The sequence below is a fragment of the Astatotilapia calliptera genome, chromosome 11, assembly GCF_964374335.1.
Source record: "Astatotilapia calliptera chromosome 11, fAstCal68.1, whole genome shotgun sequence".
Lineage (NCBI taxonomy): Eukaryota > Metazoa > Chordata > Actinopteri > Cichliformes > Cichlidae > Astatotilapia > Astatotilapia calliptera.
In genome coordinates this window covers 9,493,619-9,512,573 of record NC_137432.1, presented here as the reverse complement: position 1 = coordinate 9,512,573, position 18,955 = coordinate 9,493,619, and the positions used below count along the sequence as shown (strand labels likewise).

At 44.0% G+C, this 18,955-nt stretch overlaps 1 protein-coding gene across 1 annotated transcript in view; it reads right to left on the bottom strand.

Moving 5' to 3' along the window:
• The window catches only part of hivep3b (HIVEP zinc finger 3b), a 37,127-nt gene extending 22,088 nt beyond the window's left edge, over positions 1-15,039 (bottom strand). Inside the window, exon 1 of the mRNA XM_026184113.2 lies at positions 14,768-15,039. The gene's annotated coding sequence lies outside the window, so the exon portion shown is untranslated. The remainder of the gene's footprint in view (positions 1-14,767) is intronic.
• Between the last annotated feature and the right edge of the window lie 3,916 nt (positions 15,040-18,955).

Sequence of the window (18,955 nt, the reverse complement as noted above, 5' to 3'; positions counted from 1 at the left end):
AAATGATCAGTTTTATGCCACCAATGAACTGAATTGAATCCAATGAGCTCTTTAGATTGACCTATCCTTTCACAAATGTTTGTAAAGACACTCAGTGGCGATGGGACTGAAAACACCTGACTTCAAAGATTAATAGCTGTACTTTTGTCCATATAGTGTAGCAAAGCCAAATTTACAAATCCAAAGTATCAAAAAACCCCATTGATCTTATAATGACCAGTTACAGAAAGGGAACCAAGCGGCCAGCTAATGGAGTTGAACATGCAAGTCTTTTGTTAATGCCGATTGATACATACCCAGAGCAGATGTGATATCTGACCCTGCAAAGCATTCATAGCCTTTTTTTTTTCCACTCAGCACCTCTGCATTTTATTTTTTAAACAAATAATCTAAATATTAAATAATATAATGCTAAATCCCTTTCTTGCTGGCTATTCCTCTAACTTTTCTGAGAAACAAAAGAAGGTAAACTTTAGCCACGCACAGCATACTCATTATCTTTTTCTTTACCACGCTGCTGTAGCATCATTAAGTGCCAGTGTCTATATATCTGACAAAGTAAGCTTTATATTGTGAGGACAGCTACCAGGAAATCGCGTCCGCATGGCTGCAGAGGGTAGTGATTATGGAAAGTAGCTTGGTGCTCATTGGTAAGTGTTACCATATATAGAGGCAATATATCATTTGCAATTTCTAGTGTAACGGCTAAACCCGGTTATTATATATCTGCACAGTATTAGTAAAAGTCTTCTGAGATCATTTTGACTCACACTTCAAAGGCAAAAAGGGTCTTCTGACATGTAACAACTTCAAAGTGAGCAAACGCATTGCAGCTGAATGGGGAGTTACTGTAACAGAAGTGAAACAAACGGAAAAAAAGAAACAAAACCTGTCTTCGGACAGCTCAGTGCCACACATCTGAATGCATAACTTGCAGCATGCAAATGACATACAAGAGTGACAAAGCATTGTGGAGGGAGGGAGGGAGGGGTTAGCTTGAGCAGATAAATATAGAAAGAGGAACTGACATTTTCAAAAGCTGTCCTCCCAGCGCTCGCAAGTTTCAGTGATGCGTAGATGTCAAGATCACAGTGCACAGTCTCCCACGCAGCCCACCGTACCTGCCGTTCACACTTGGCTGCTTTAAATTTGCTCTCTTAGTTGTGGTGCGAACTGAAAAGTGTTGGCTCGAGGCAAACCTGCGATGAGATGAAGGTGTCCAGTTAATTGAAAGGAAAGGGGACAAAGATGCAGCTCTTGGTATTAAAGCCATGTGACGAGCACGTGAAAAGCATCCACCTGAATCTCTTGGCAGGTTACCTGTATAAAAAGGTTAGAAAGTTCTCAGATTACCCAACAATGAGGGGGGAAATATGCTATAGTCAAAGAGCACCCTGATTGCGTTTATAGATTCCCACATCAAGCGATTTTTTATCTTGTGACAGCGATCCCTTGGTGCGGTTACTTTTGTTTTTGCTGAATCGATCTATTTTTCTCGATGAAGTCACCCAAGTGGATTGCTCCCCAGCGATGGAAAAGCCGGTGCTAGTTCCTCTTTTTGCAGCTGCTGTACTGCATCCTGTGTGAAGCTGCAACAGGTACGACTTAGCGCTGGCTGCTTGGTGTGTGACCCGGCGTCAAGCTTTATCTGCACATCTAAGTAAGGGGTTATTTTGTTAATTCACGCCGCCATGCTGGAGCTGCTCGTGCTTTTACTGAGGCCTACACAAACACAGACACGGGGGAAGAGTCAACAGGTGGACGCTCACCCTGAGTGTGTTCAAACATGACAGTTGGCCTACAGAAAGTATCAACACAGCAAACCTCGGTCCCCACCTTCCTGTTGCTCGGTTGGCAGAAGGGCATTCTTCTGATCAGGGAGTTTACTCAAAGCTAGCCCAGGCCAAGTAATTGCTACCCACAGTGACAAACAACTCCATTCAGTCTAAGTGTCGGTTTACAGTTTACTCTCCCTCCTCCACTGCGAGGCCCTGCTGACCATTCTGCTTGGTGCCACGCTGCATTAGTGGCCTGTCAACAGAGCCTCTCCTGACGCATCAACGCCTCGTCAGCCTCCAGACCCGATGCGCTTATATACAAACACCGTGTGCCACAACCCGTCTGTTTGTGTGTTTATTTCTCTGAAAGTGGAGGTGTGTGTTATGGAGAGAGAAGGAAAGAGTGCGAGACGCAGAATAACAAGACAGAGAAGAACAGAATGTGCAAATGCGTAGGAGAAAGGCAGGGACAGAGAGAGAGAGAGAAGGCTCTCGCATGTGGTCATTTCGTGTTTTCATAAAGTGCCTACAACCTGTCCTCAATGATCCATTTGCCATCTGAGACCAACTTTAAAAGGCTGTCAAATGCATTTACAATATTCAGCCTCTGTGTCTTGAGACCAATGCCCCCGGTCTGAATGAAACAGTTAGTCAATCACGCACAGAAATCGAAACAAAAAGTCAAACTGCACGTTTTCTTTGTGGAGTCATGAACATGTACAGATGCAGAAAAGTGTTATAAGTTTTTACTTTTCCCTTAAGCAATTATGAATGACAGTGATGAGATTTTTCATTTTCCCAGCTCCGTGAGCATTAACGCTGTCAGCATTGCACCCCATCCTCAACATCTGCGATCAAATGCCACAAACCACCTTTCCAAAACCTGGAAACTGAATGATGCCCACAAACATCCATCAGTCCATCCAGCTTCAGCGTATCCAATTTAAGGTCCGAGGGAGGGTAAAGTTATCATAGGGCGAGACCTTGGGACAGGCTGCCAATCGGCCGCACTCCTTGCACACTAACAAGGTGAAAAACAATTGTCACAATGAATAAATACAGAAATATTTGACCACCGTTGCGCTGAAAGTAAAGAAACCAGAGCATCAAATAAAGCATCTACCTGCCCTGATATGTTTTTATCTCACTATACTGTAAGTTTTCAACTGGAAAGCTTGTCGTTTTTGCTTGATGAAATCATATCCAGTCTGATAACACAAGACAGATGGAATATGGATATACTGAAGGTTTAATGAGAACAAACGTGCATAATCATCGTGCTGCTTTCCCTGCGTTCATCTCGTCTTTCCAGCTGAAAACCCTAGAGAGCTAAAGAAACATAGCTTCACTGTACTGTAAACACGTGGTAGGAAGAATTAAGATGTCAAGATGAGTGTGTCAACACTTGCACGCTGCTTAGAAACAAAGTGCCAGCATTGAGCAAACACTTGCACTTGTCTCTCATTCCAATACCAAAATCCGAGTGCTACTTTACGGAGGTAATTTGCTATTAACAAGTGTGTGAGAGATCCAGAATTTATGTGTGATGCCTTTGTTTACGCTTTAGATGAACCATGGCAAAAACTCCTGCAAACCAAATGCCCCAGACAGACAGAAATGTGTCACTGGCTACACTCACTCACGCTGGGATGTACAGTCTAGTTTGGCCGTTTGGGATGGTAACGCTGCCGTATCACTACAAAGACACGCTGCTCATGAAGTGTCATATTGTGCGTTTACGGTATGTGACACACGCGCTGTACATGAGCATTATTCTCTCTCCTGACCACCCAAACTAGAGATAATTGAGCCCAAAGGTCATGTGACCCGCTTTAGGGGTATTAACTGTGCATTCCTCCATTTGTTATCGGCCCATAAAGATCTCCTCTAAGGGAAACCTGACTCCAAAAGCCAACTCGCCACCTCTTCTCCCTCCTCTCCCTCCATCCCTCCCGTCTCCAGAGTTGCATCCTTCTGCCTGCGAGCCTGATCATTTGAATACAAAGCAGAGAAACAAAGGTGTCCTTAAAATAGAGATGCTGTCTGCAGTGTGCTTTCAAAGAACCACACTGCAGAGAGAGCGAGAAAATAGAGAGAGGATGAGAGGGGGGGAAAGGGAAAGAACAAGAAGGAGAGAAAGACAGCAAAAACAACAGGCATATGGTGAGCAAATGAGACACTGTATTGATGTAGGATAGGTGGACAGACACATTGATTTCCTGCTAGTTCTTCTCTGGTTATGTACGGCTGATTTGTCATCCAATCCAGGTTGAAGCACGGTCTCTGAACTTGCCCTAAGCCGGGCTTCACAGGCTTCTCTGTCTCAGTATACACACAGTGGATCATTATGTTACCGCTCAGAATGTTTTCTGTGAGAATCGAGCATGATAGAGTGCATGACGAAGCAAAAGTATCAATTCTATCACCAATTAATTAAATGCTATCCTAACCAATACTCTTACTGCAGTTTAACACAGGCACAACAACACCTGAAAACAACACCTTGACAATGCAAGTCACAAAACTCAGACTCTTACATCTCCCTGTTTAAATGTGGTACTCCGGTTCCACCGGAGAATTTGGAAGAAACTAGCTGCCTGGCACCATTTGCTTTGCGTACCGTCCACCTTTTAAATAAGTACATAGATACTTAGTGGCATGAACACAGAGGCTTTTCCAACCCTGCAGATTAAATCAAAGTGTTTAGGGACAAAGTCTTATAAATAGCAACCAATCAGAGATCCCCTTGGAGTTTCACAGACCAGGTGAAGGAGCAAAGCTCTGTGCAGCATAAACTGTAGAGACAGCAGTGAGAAATGAAGCAAATAAGGTGGTTAAAATCATCACTGGATGATGGGGAAATCCTGCACGCTCAACAATAATTGGATGGCAGGCTAACTGAGAGGTGAAGCTCAGCGTGATAAGCTGACAGGTGTCTTCCAGACTAAACATGCGGTTAAAGCGGTTTCAGGGAACATGATACCACGCTCATATCTAACCATTGAACATGCTACAGCTTAAAGCCAATCAGCTTAAAAGGGTACGAAGGTCGGATGGGCTGTTTCAGTTTCGGCACCTCTCACAAAGCTCATAAGGCATCTCCTTAAAACAGTGATTTGTTTAACCTGTTTAAAAATCAGGCAGGTTTTTATTACTGGACAGAGCTGTGACTGACTGTGTGTCTGTATTATACTAAAGCATTTTACCATAACAAACGACTCCGACTTTAAATATCCACTGAAGGCTCATAAGTGTGTTTCCAAACTGCTGAACTGCTCTTCTAAGGAAAAGAAAAGCTCTAACTGGATGGCTTCCATGTAACAAGCTTACATGCTAAGCTTTTATATCATAGTTGGACAGGAGGAGATGCCTTTTCATGCACGCTGGACAGATTGTCTGATTTAATTTTCCCCATTCTGGGAGATCGTGGCTCAAGAGTTGGGAGTTCGCCTTGTAATCAGAAGGTTGCCGGTTCGAGCCCCGGCTTGGACAGTCTCGGTCGTTGTGTCCTTGGGCAAGACACTTCACCTGTTACCTACTGGTGGTGGTCAGTTGTCCGGCAGCCTCGCCTCTGTCAGTGCGCCCCAGGGTGGCTGTGGCTACAATGTAGCTTGCCATCACCAGTGTGTGAATGTGTGTGTGACAGGTTGTGTAAAGCGCTTTGGGGTCCTTAGGGACTAGAAAAGCGCTATACAAATACAGGCCATTTATTTACCACTGCTGGACCCAGAGAGCACTTTTAGATGAACCTCTCAGAAAACTCAACAAACTCTAAATTTACAAAACAAATCTGTGCCCTTGATTTGAGGAGGAGCTATTTTTGATATTAGATTTAGATCATCTTTTTTTTTAGTCATCATGCAGCCTTGAAGGTTTACTGCATGGTGTGAAGGTTACTCTTCTAGCTGAATAAAGTATTTACGTATAACGCAGTAAGGCGGTGTTTGCCAGAGTGTCAATATTGTGAGGTAGGAGAACGTGGAACAAAGATTAAAAGATACAGACTTGATTTTCTGTCTTCTTTTCAGTCTGTAACAAAGACAAGTGCAAGTGTTTGCATTCACACTACAAGCTAAACAATCAATAAGTCACTAAAGTCTGTTCATTTTCTAGAAAGCTGAAAAATAAGGGAAACCCTGATGAAGAGCATGTTTGATTCATTGGTTTTTATGGTCAGCTTCTACAGATCCAGTCTAGTTTCAACTAAAAGAAAGCACATGAATTGAGAACAGCACCAGAGTTCAATTAAATGCATTTTTAAAACAAATCAGTTCAACCAAAATAAGGTTTATTTTGGTTGAACTGGACCCGAGTGTCTAATGTCATCGTGAAAAGAGTAAAAGATGAAAACAGGCCGTGTACTCCGGTAACAGATAGACAGAGTTTTCTAAAAGTACGGAAACTTGTTTAGAGACCATGTAAAAAGCTGATGAGCAAGTCATAAGTCTGAACCCACAAAATTCAAACAAATGGCAAGATGTGCCCTCCAGTGAGCCGCTAAACTGAGAGTGAAAATCTAATCTAAAGACAGAAAATCGAATCTGCCGACTCTCAGATAGGATAACTTTCATTACTGTAGCAGTCTGACTCAAAAAAAAGAAAACATCGACTGTGCATACCGTCGAAGTAAAACAGTTTCTCTGCAAAAACGGCGAAATCAAGGAGGCTCTGATTGAGAAGATGGAGCGAAAGACAAGTGGACGAGTGACGACTGATTGAAAGTCAGCGAGAACACTTCCTGTACCGATACCATAAACATAAACTGATAGATTAAAAAAATGAACATCAGTTTGCAGACCTGCCCAGCCTGTGAGTACAGCAACTGTGGTTTGGCATGTGTTGTCAGCTTCGGCATGAATCTTAACTTAAATCTTAACTAAAATGTGAAAAAGATTACTGAATTGGACGGTTTCAGTAACAGGGTGTTAAGCAGTTACAGTAGAAAGTGTGTTACTGCACTCCCACCCATAGAAGAACCTGCTGCATTTTACAACCTTTGGCTTTAAAATGATAACGTCGCTATTTGGGCGCGTTTCGATGACACACAGTCAGCAGGCCTTGGCAAATGAGAGGCAGAATACAATGCAGCACACTAGTCACCATGAAAAACTGCACTGGGGATAATCTGATAACACTGTAGTTACACAGAAAAGCAATAAACTGTGCATTACATAGATTGATGGGGTAAAACACCGGTACCCTCAACAAAACAAACCACAGCTCCTGGGTTTAGTGCTTCATGAGCAAAAAAAAAAAAAAGGAAGAAAGAAAGAAGAAAAAGTTGAGGAGAAGAAAAAAACGTTTTCAACTTCTTGATGAAAACAGCAGTTAACCTATGACACGTGTTTCACCATGCTCCCCGTGAACAGTAGTTACAACTGTAACCAGTGAAAGAGAGTTTCTATCCTTGCAACACGCACAGCTCGCACTCATAAGACAGTGCACGCCATGCACCTAACCATCGAATCCTGCAGAGCAATTTCAGTCCGGGTTTACAATCTCAGTGGAGAATGCAGCTCTCCATTCTACACCCTCCAGCCCCCGTCCTCTCCCAAACCCTCACTAGGGTTTCTCCTGATCTTCTTCTTCTGTGTTATTTAGGCACTCCCACAGTAATGGACACTCTACTTAGGGGGCTGCGAGTGGGAATCCAGCCCCTGCCACTCCAGCTCGTGAATATCAGCTTCTCAGATTTGCTGTGAGCATCCACTAAAACCTGGAGGCTGTTGAGAGAGTGCGAAACAGAGACTGGGCCTGGCGAAACAAAGAGAAAAGGACTCTCCCTCTGTCTTTTACTTCAACGCATGCTTCCAGCCGTGCATCTCAAGCGCTCTCTGTGGAAGCTGGTGTCAGACTGAGCCAGAGGACCCCTGTGACGGTGTAAGACTGCTTTAATGACCCAACTTTTCCTTTAGCTCTGGCCTCTTTCCTGGCTGGGAAACCTGTCATTAAGCAGACATAGAAGGCACGGGGAGGAGAAGGTGGGGGTCCTCAGAGGAAAAGGGCACTACCATTAAGCATATTAGAGTTGCAGAATGTTGATGAGAAAAAACAAAACAGCGTTTGCAGTGACTAAGCTGGGGCTGCTCCCTAGCACTGTGCTGACGGAGCAAAGCTGGGAGAAAAAACAGGGAGGAGGTGGGGGACTACCTGGGTGCAAACATTGGGACTGCTGACTGTTTGAGGTTGTTGAGGACAGCAGGATTACATAATAAAAACCACTGTAACATCTCAGACTTAGGAAGAGCTTCCTACAGCAATCTCTGTCTTTTCCCTCCAAAAATAAACGCTCTCATGTCTCCCGCAGTCGTCTGCTTTTGTTATGGTGGCAAATCCTTAATTATGACTTGACTTATAACACCCAGTTAATTTAATTTCACCGCTGCGTGCCGCTAGCTGAATAGTACTGCAAATCCTTTAAAAGGGGCGAATAAGGAATGGATGGATAGATTTATTTTGCAGGATTTTCAGCCTCCACAGTTTGCCCTGTGTTTTGGGAGGGGTCTCCTCCCAACTTTACCCACATCTCATTCATCTTAGCTCCCGGGAAAGCCAAGACTTTTAGCATCCAGTTGTGGATAAACATCCACATGCTTTTTTTTTTTTCCCATTTTCTATCATCTGTTTATTTTCCCAATTACACTGGGTGAGTCTGTGTCAGCAGCTCTGGGGTTTTGCACTGGCAGGAGGCGGAGAGAGGGAAGGGAGTATCCTCTCCCAGGGTGAGGAAGTTTCTAGAGGAAGCATGGTACAGACAGTCGTGTGCGTGCGTGTGTGTGTGTGTGTGTCAAATACCTCGTGGTCATTATGATAAGTGCAGAAAGAAATATATTTACAATTGTGTAACAAAAAAAGAGCCAAAATATAAAAGACAGTTTTCTTCCTTCTTTCCACACATCCCCTAATAATGGGGCTCGTGCTTTGCCTGCTGATCCGCTCAGATTGTGTCACAAATGTGTCATGAGATTACTTCACTAAAGCCACGGCGTGTTGTGGACATCCTTCACATACTTGCAGGCCTTCTGGTTAATTCTGAGGCTGACGGATAAACTCGTCTCAGTAAGGATTTATGAGGCTTTTCACACAGACAACTAAAAAAGCAAACGTGGTTTTGAGACCTGAAATTTAAAATTTAAACTTAAAAAACAAAAACAAAAACAAAAACAAACAAGAAACTAAAACATTATTTCAGGCTAAGAAGACAAACAGATTTCTGTCACAGCCCAAAGTTTTCAGGGCCAAACTGCATCCGTCTGCTTCTAAAATGAGGCAACAAAATGCAAGCAGTTAGACAATCAGAGTGTCAGAAAGCCCACTGTTTAGCTCCCTCCTCATTTAGAGGCCAAGCCAGAAAGTGAAGCACACCTATAATAACGCTAATTCCTCAATAAACAGGAAAACACGGGTCTGTGGACTGGTGGAATTTTACAATGACAGCCAGGGTGATAATTTTTCTGTTTGCCTGTGAAAAACACGGGTTTGTTGATCACATGGAGCTATTTTAAAAGCTTAACTCGACTTAGATTGACTATTAAAAACAGTGACTCAAAGCTGTGCTACAAAAACAAGTTTTGTTTTTACATTTTTCTGGATTTATTTCATTTAAAGCCTGACAAAAAACGACATCAGATTAGGGAGACTGCCACAAGTTGGTGAATTATCTGAGTGAAAAAAAAAAGTTCCTCTGAATCAGTTCCTGGACATATTTAACAAAATAACCTGTAATCTTTGCAAATTTTAGACCTTGCCTAAATAAATCAAACCTGTTCGACAAAATCAAACCAGGAAGATTTCCCACCCCCCGTATCCCCTGCACTTATTGCAAGCAAGGAAAGACCTTTTGCTTTGGAACGGCACCAATGTAGCGTGAAGAGATACATCTGACAGTGTTACACTGGAATATGACAGGCACTTTGATTTTATTGAAGTACAGCAGTCGCTCTGTCTTCTGTCTAGGCCAAGCTAGGAAAGTTATCTGTAGGAATGCTCATGCAAATATTGACCTTCAATTAGGTGAAACAGACACCCGCGCTTAGGGGCTGCAATATGGAGACATCAGCAAAAACATCGTACAGGCAAACACGTACAGAATACATCTAAGTGTGCAGAGTGTATGTAAACACATCGTGTGTCAATACGCCTCCTTTTAATGCCAGTGTACTGACAACTGCAAAATCTGAAGACTTATAAAGGTAGTTTTAACCTCAAACAGGATGTCAACAAAGCATCTGCAGCATCACAAAACCACAAAAAACACGAGCTATTTGGTGCTAACACAGAACAAACGCAGACCAAAATGTGGGGAGTTTCATGACCTTTAAAGTATAAAGAGAGAATGGCCTTCCCAACTGACACCAGTTGACCACACTCTTGCATAATTAACAGCATCTAAAGTGAGGTGTTCTTTGCATGACCTTACCTGACAACGTCAGGGCATAGCTTGCCTAGAAAGACTGTGAGAAACAGCAAATAGATGCACGTGTGCAGCCCACAGCCCACATGTGCATTTTTCAGATTAATTATATTTTTAATACAGCATCGTATTCACCGGTTCGACCGATATATTGGATCACACCGCAGGGCATGGCAAATATATGTAAAGAAATAAATAAATAAGGGCATGCCCCGGAGTTCCCCGTAAGCCAACACAGCTCACATCATGTAAGGCACAGCAAGTAAGAAAGAACGGCGCACTCTCCCTCCCTCCCCACTTCAGTGACAGTGACATGGCTGGGGAGGATTGTGCTGGAGCATCGCCTGCTGTCTTGATTTGCTCGGCAGATCCACGGCAGGGTTGGAAGGATTCTGCCCTCCCAAAGCCCTCTTACCCTCCTGCGGAGCAGAAATCCCCTCCAATCCTCACTTACTGCTCCTGCAGGAGTGCCTTACTCACTGAGACAAAGGACTCCATTAGAGGAGAGGAGAGAAATCAGCTCTAAAGAGAGGAGGGAAAGCTAGTATGAGGACATGCACACACACATATATATATATATATATATATATATATATATATATATATATATATATATATATAACTATATAAGTGTTCAGCACTGTGTCTGCATCGCCTGCATAGTTTACACACTCTCATGGGACTGATATAAGATGAGACAGATTGAGAGCCTGCATCTGAGGACACAGCAATAGGATTTCAGAGAAGTTAAAGCAGAGGTAAACACTAGTTATCTTTGCAGGTGTCAGTTAATGAACACAGATTAGAGCGGTGAACAGGCATCATCTGGAGATTGCAATCTGTGCAGATGCATTGCACGCTGAGGGGTGTGGTCAGAGCGGTGTCTTGGGAGTCGGCGAGTGAAAGCGAGAGATTTGGAAAGTGGTGGAGATATCTGGTAGTGAAATATAATAACTTGCCTGCACCATCGATCAATATGCACACTGGGTGCGTTCTCTTTCTTTCAAGCCAACAGATGCAAAAAAAAAACAAACAAACTGGAGGATTATATGCCTGACCTCCAAAAAGTGCGATTTAATTCTTTCACATAACTGCTAACTCTAAAGCTGAAACTTTATCGTGTGTGTTATCACTTTTGCTTTTGTGTTTTTTCAAGCACTGATCAGCCTCGCCCCCAGTATTACACAAAGCTCAGCAGTGATATCCTGGCGGAGCCCCCTTTCAGACATACCTGTGGTGTGGAGCACAGAGGCTTACAATCATACTACAACAATAAGTATTGCAAAATGCCGGCCGCTGCAGACAGCAAACCCCGTGCACAAAAATGCCCTCCGTGTTGATATAAGGAGAAAACACACAGATTGTTGCATATCCTAAAGACAACAACAGAAAATACAAATCTGGTGATAATGGCAATTTATTGGGTCTCGAGAAAAGTTGGGAGTTAGGATGTAATCAACTTGTCGCCTATTTTCGAAGAAGGATTGTCATTACGTGCAGCAAACCTCTCGACATTCCACTTGGCTACCAATGGTGCTCGAGTGGGTAATGATTAACGCTTACGGAGGGAGTGTTCGAGCGAGTAACCACTTTGTTGCGCTTTCTCTTCCTGTAAGAACCTTCACTGCCTGCACGGACATCACCGTCCAAGATTATCATTGTATAACCTGGACGAGCACACCTGGGAGCGGGCCAGGTGGCGGCACTAACACACATACGGCACAGACTCTGGTCCCTGCCTGGCAAACACAAAGAAACTCCATTTGAAGGGGCCAGCCAATACACAGGCCCGGGTAGGAGGCTGAGTGTAGGCCAGACACTGATAAACAACTGTAACCCCTGCAAACAAACACAAACACACACACTGACCTAAATGACACCAAAGCAGAGTCATGCACTACACAGAAGGCCACAGGGCTAGATAAGTGAAGAAAATGCTTTTTAATATTCAGAATGCATTACAGTGTTACTGAATGCCTGCAAAAGGATTATTGGGCTACTGGGGCATTTGTGAAGTTGCCAGATTGGCACTCCTGACCTCCATTTTACTCTGTGTGCATTTGTGCAATTTGTGTATCCAAGACTTGTTCCTGGTTTACTGTTTACTGCCTCTGAGCACTACAGTGCATCTATTCTTCTCCGGTGCCTCGGAGGAGCAGGATTAGTGACCAGCCACAGAGAGATGAAAGATGTGCCCTCTTACCACACATCTTCAACATGTGTTCTTTTTTCCCCCATGAAGATCCCAATAAAACCCCTCAACATCCTCTCGAAGAAAACAAGACTTAAACCTGCTCGCACACACCAACAGCACCAGAGCCAACGCTCGGTTTGAATTTTTGTAGAAAGGTGTGACGCCGTCCGTGAAACATTTCGCGTTAAAGGTTCAGTCTAAACTGCCAAGCTCGCTTTGAAAAAAACCACACATGCTCCCCGACCTTCCTGCTCCGGTGCTACAGTGCTTATCAGACCTTGCTGTCTGCAGGGGATGCATCTGAAGGTTTGAGCAGGAACTCGACAAGACCCCTTGCTGCCAATGGCATTTCATGCAGTAAATCAACACGTTGCCACCTGCAAGGTTGAGTGAGAGTGCGAGAGCTGCAGAGGGTATGCCAGGTGACTGTGGGTGCACGTGAAAGTAGGGATATGGGGTATAAGCTGTTATTAATTGACCAGAACTGGCCTGTTTTCTCAAGTGGTACTCGTGCCAGTGGGAGAGACACCAAGACATAGAGCAGAGTCGAAGTTCTTTAGTAATCACTGTTACTCCTGACACTTATATTTGCTCTTATTGTGCCTGATCAAACTTATTGCTCAAGACTTCAGCTACGACACTGAATATTTTTTATATAGTGAACTGGCATTGCTAATCCGTTGACTTGTGTGTATACACACACACACACACACACACACACACACATATATAAAAACAGGTTCCGCAAGACCTTCGTTTCCAACTTTAAGACGTAGTAATCTCTGACAGCAGGTATTTTGTCCAATGACCAAATCCTCCACGATGCGAACAGTCTTGGAATTCTGCAAGGAAATGGAGCGGCGCTCTCCTCAGGTGCCTGCTGAGCTAGCGCCTTCCTTCAGCCAGCAACACCACAAACTGGTCTTGATCCAGGCCAGAGTGGAGCACCGTAAGTTCGCCACTTTCTGCTGATTCACTAAGAAATAATTGCATATAGGCCTCTCTCCCTTTTCACCCCACACCACCTTTACCACTATGGTGTGACATCTTACTGTATCTTTGTGGTGGGACTTAAAAGAGTACAGCTGGCAGACGTCGCCAAGGACGCTGCAGCATAGAGGGTGCTGTGTTTGTTTCCTTTTCAAATGCTTGCACTGATGAGGTACTGAACCTCATCTCCTATGTAAAACACAACAAAACAAAACAAAAACGAGACAGCATCAGCTGGCTGTGGTCTTCATCTACACAGAACAACAGATTTCAAGTGCTATGATTTCAGATTTCAATGCTTTCCTCCCCACTGCTGTCAGACTCCATAATAAAGACTTTAACTGATCAAGCACACACATCCATACATGTGCAATAATACTAAGTGCAATAATCCTTTCTGTCATCGTTGTATTTTTACTCAGTTGTATATAGTATTTGTATTTGTATTCTATTTTTATCTTATTGTATATTTATTTTATTTTATTCTACTGTATATAGTATTTTATTTTATTCTATTCTGTACAGTTGTGTACTGTATTTATTCTTATTGTATTCTAATTTTTGCCTCATAACTTTTGCACTGTCCACTTCCTGCTGTGACAAAACAAATTTCCCACATGTGGGACTAATAAAGGTTATCTTATCTTATCTTATCTATCCATATCTCACTTCCTGTAAAAGTAACATCAGAGGTGCAAAACCATGACTTTGCCTTATGCCAACTTCTGATTTTACACAGACAGATAGAGTTACACTAAAACTCAATGACACAACTTCAAGTAGATGAAAAGACCAACAAAAAAAACCCTGTTTTGTTAACTGAGCCCATCTATCATATAAAAGCAGATCAACAGAGTACAAAAGCATGATGTCATCGTCCAAAAATCTGCCAAGTGTAGGTGTAGCCCATTACAAATAACTTCACAGGCCTGATCGTGAATCGCGTGTTTATGCGTAGCGTGCGTGTGCTAGCCCCCCATCCCCACCACTCCTGCTCTCCTCAGCCGGTTAGCTATTGAGGACAGCCGGGGTGAGTGAAGGTGCATGATGAAGCATATGCTGTCAGCTGTATATGTGCAGCGCCCCTGCCGCTACTTCAGCGTACAGTACTTTGGTGAAAAGGGGGGAAAAAAACTCGCTCTGCTGCTCGGGTCCGCTACACGCAACACATCTTTAATCATTTATCACCAAAACGCATCGCTCAACTTCATATCACACTCACGCTTTTCAAAATAAATAAACACCAAAAATAAAATAAAATACGGCCGGGATCAGCTGTCAACTTCACACCGTGTACCCCTCCCCTCTCTGTCTCTCTCGCGCTTTCTTTCTGACGAGCACCACAAGCCAAATGAAAGTAAGTAACAAACAGCCGACACGGTTCATATTTACCAGCTTGCTACAGTGCTGGCGCTGCAGCCATTTATCCCGTTGCGAAGGAGCCAGAAGTCCGCATTTCCTGGATTTTGATGCGCCGGGATCAGCTGCTGTGCGCCCGGGTTTCTGTGCAGGGAGGACCGGAGGGGCTGGTTGTGCTTCCCACTGTTGTGTCAGACCGGACAGCGATGCCACGTTCAGCAGATCGCCACAAAAAAACAACATCTCGCCCTACGCAAGACACACTCCGCGGTTCAGCACCACCCCGCGCGGTAGGACCGGTGGGCACCGCCCTCCCGTCAGCCTCCACCAGTGGGCTGGCGCGCCGAGCTCCGCCTCATGAATAATCATAAGCTGTAGAAGGACGCCATTGGTTGAGAGGAGCGGTTCCTGGTTAATGCTGTTAATTCTAATTAGCTAGACAAGCTCGCGCAGTGAGCGTGAGAGTTCTGGAGTCAAACTGAGCCGTTTATCCACTTTGTTTTCCTCCGTGGACCTACACCATCACCGCACACCTCCATCCTGTACCACAACAGTCTACTTGAACGAGTGACTGAGATGACATCACACAAAAGATCTTAACAATGATTTGTTATGAGCTGAAACCATAAATGAATTAACTTCAATTGCGCAAGGGTGCTGTGCCATTCTGCAGTTTTAGGACCCGATACCAAGTAAATACAGGGCCAATGTAACGATATCCCTAAGGATACTTTTAACCTTTAAAGGGAGCGTATGTAGGGAACCGTGTTATGTTTATGAGATGAATGATCATCAGTTAGCCAAAGTTGAACCCATTTTAATGGCCAATTGATTACTGATTTTTACTTTCCACAATAATTGCTTGATATAACGTTATAACAGGCCTGGTATGTAAATGTGTCTGTCTCTAAATCATATTGGGTATGATTCAGAGACAGACACATAAGTATTAAGCCTATCCTGCTATCGTGCTAGTACCGTTCCAATATCAATACAAGTTTAGGGATGGACACTATCGATATTTGGATCGATCTGCTCACTTCTAGTTTGCAGTTTTTGGCAGACACCCGGCTGCAATGGGTGCTGATCTGTTGACCATGGCTCTCTGACCTTCTCCTATTTGTGGGCCCATAAGTAGGGACTTATGGGAGGTAGATGCAAAAGGTCAATGAGAAAGGCATTCCTGGAGATCAAATGGTAATCAAAGGCCAGTGGACATCAGAGTGCACGAGTTGTGGTAACTGGCAGCCGGAGCTTATCTCTTCACCTGACTCACCCATCGTCACTGCCAAGGCATCCAGCAACTGAATTGCACATGTCCTGATGTTTCACTGGAGAATGCACTTGTGAGCGTACAGTTAGTCCTGCTCTTTTGTGTCTCATATTTTCTGAGCTGTCTGTGCATCTGCATCCAGCACAAAAACTCTTTGTTCTCGTGGCTGAGAACAGCTCTGCAGCGGAGAGGGGAAAAGGAAAGGAAAAGTGCGAGGGAGGTTGAGAGGGAGGGGTGGATGCGAGGAGAGGTGTAGAAACGAGAGGATGGGAAAGCAAAGAAAAACGGCGTTAGGAAGTGAGAGACGGAGGAAGAGACAGTGAAAGGAGCGGGGACACGCTGTGGTGTGAGCGCTCCGGAGTGCTACAATATGACTCTGACGAGTTTATGTAACCAGACCGGCCTGGCATTTGGCTCACAGCAGACGCCGGGTGCGCTAACTATTATATAACTGCATTAGCTGCTCCTCTGAGCTGAGGGAGAGCATGCGCACACACTCAGACTTGTAGACTTCCAGCTTAGAGCAGAGGGACTGCTTTGCACTGTAGCCTGTGCTGTGCGAGAACGTGGAAATACAGAGGAAGTTCATCAGTTCAACAGGAACGAGCAGAGCTGTTAGCGGACCATACATATTTAGTGGAGAGAAACTGCACAGCGCAGTCTGTCGGGCATCAGCATCTTCCCATCATCCAGCAACAAGTTTCCAATCCCGAAAAGCCTAATTGGGGCTTAATGTTGGGTAAATGTTTCCAGTGCTCGTGCAGTATGCCAGCAGGGTCCAAACTCAATTAGCTCCCCTGCATGCAGTGCATAATCCAATGGGCCTGGATTCCACTCTTAAAACCCAATTACACCTCAGACAGGCATTTCCAGTCATTCCGTCAAAGAGGTGGTCAGGGATGCATAACCCCTAACAAAAACGGTACTTATCTAAATCAGCATCAGGAGAAGTCAACACCGCTCACTGTTCAATATTTGCAATATGAAAGTGCGAAACAAAACTGAAATAGTCTCATGCTTTAGTGCGGAGGCGGAACTCGTTCTTGACTAAAATGCGGCCAAACACTGACATTTGCAAGCCGAGATTAAGGTCAGGGCTAACACTGCAAGTGATAACGATTGTCTGAATCAATCTAAAATTAAAAATCCCAGCAGGCCTAACTAAGCATGGCTGCAGAGCTACACTAAGTGGCTCATAATCAGCACATTACAGCTCCCGATTATTACGGCGACAAATTGCATCTGATGATAACAGAGGAAATGAAAGTGAGATTTATGACGCTGGAGCCAATGGCCGAAGACGAGGAGAGTCTTAAATCTACTCAATGAGAAAACCAGATCTCACATTTGTACACCTGATGATAGCAGGGGAAATAAAAGTGAAATTTATGACGCCTGGCTAATTTGTTCTCGGGTGCTGGTGCTGCCTGAATTCAGAGGCTGTTACATTTCAGATGGGGCTAATGAAAGAAGAGTGTTTGTTTAATAAGTCTGATTGTTTTATAATGTAAACGCTCCAGTCAGTGAGGGAGAAATGAAGAAATAGGAGATAAAACAGTTTTGTGGGGTCAAAGCGTCAGAGATTTGGAGGATGTGCTGCAAGCCTGCTCCTGTCAGAGGACAGACATGGCTTCTTTCAGTTTTGGTAGTTTACTACAAATGCCTGTGCGTTTGACAGTGATTACACAAGACTTGACATGTACTCTGTTTCTCCATGAAGTGAAGTCACATGTCAGGCACAAGTATGCAGACAAAAACTGCAAAAAGCCAAAAGGAAAGGCTGGCAAACATGCATGCAATGCGCAGTGTTCCAGCATCACCACATCACAACAAGCCAAATGCAGAAACAGAGCATTGGATATCACGCCTGCAGCTGCAGTTAAAAATTGTTCAGTTTTTCAGTAAAGTCCTTTACGCAGATGTTGCAGCCACACAACTGCTGTAGCCACACAACTGCTGTCCTCTCCTGTGGCAGTTGTGTTTTCCCGGCTTGTCCAAATTTAAATCTGTTGAATAGTCATAATTGGACTCCAACAAGTAACGTACATGTTTACAGAAATGGAAGAATGCACTTTGCACACCATAATATTTTCAGAGCTGTTTTCTTTAAGGATTTAGTGAAGTGTTGTCATCTTCCCCACAGTGTTTAGGAAGTCTTTGTTTCCTCAGCTTAAAGTGAAATAAATCAGATTTCAGTCTGTCAAACAGGCACAATCCATCAACTCAGGATTGAAATGGATAGGCTGATGGAGGGGTGTTGCTGCAGGAGGGTGGAGGTCCACAGGAGGCAGTATGTCCTGAATATTTCCACATTCAGAGCCGACTGGATTGAGTGAGTGCAGCAGCCAAAACCAACATGTCCTGTCTACCAGCCAGGCAAGGAGGAAATAACACAGCGGAGATTGGCACACACTGTGCTGTCTCTGTACCAGCAGAGAGGAGCGATTGCACACATTTTGCTGCTTTGATTTCGAGTTAAGAACAAATGTGTAAAACATGGTGAGAGCTGAACCCTTTTATAGACTGGAAATGGTTCACTTTCAGTTTAGCGTTGTACTCATGTGACAACAAGATAACTACAAGTACAATCAGCAAAGCATTAGCAGCTGATGAGTGTCCCCCAATCACACAACTGATGGACAGATAAAAATCAGCACATTAGCGCCTGTGAGCTCCTTCTCAGTCCCAGACTCTGGTGCCTCATCACTTTAATCTACATGTTAGGAAAAGAGTGCAATCAGCCTGCGTCCACCATTAGCACCCATAAGCATGAAGGATTCATGTCCAATCTATAACACGAAACCTGAATAGCCCTACAATGGCAAAGCCACCAAAGAAACAAGCACAGCTCTGCCCACAAACAGGTTTTGGTGTAAAACTCCACATTTGTAGTTGTGATTTATTTATTTAATCCAAAGTTTGTATTGAGACTCATTTAAAACAATGAG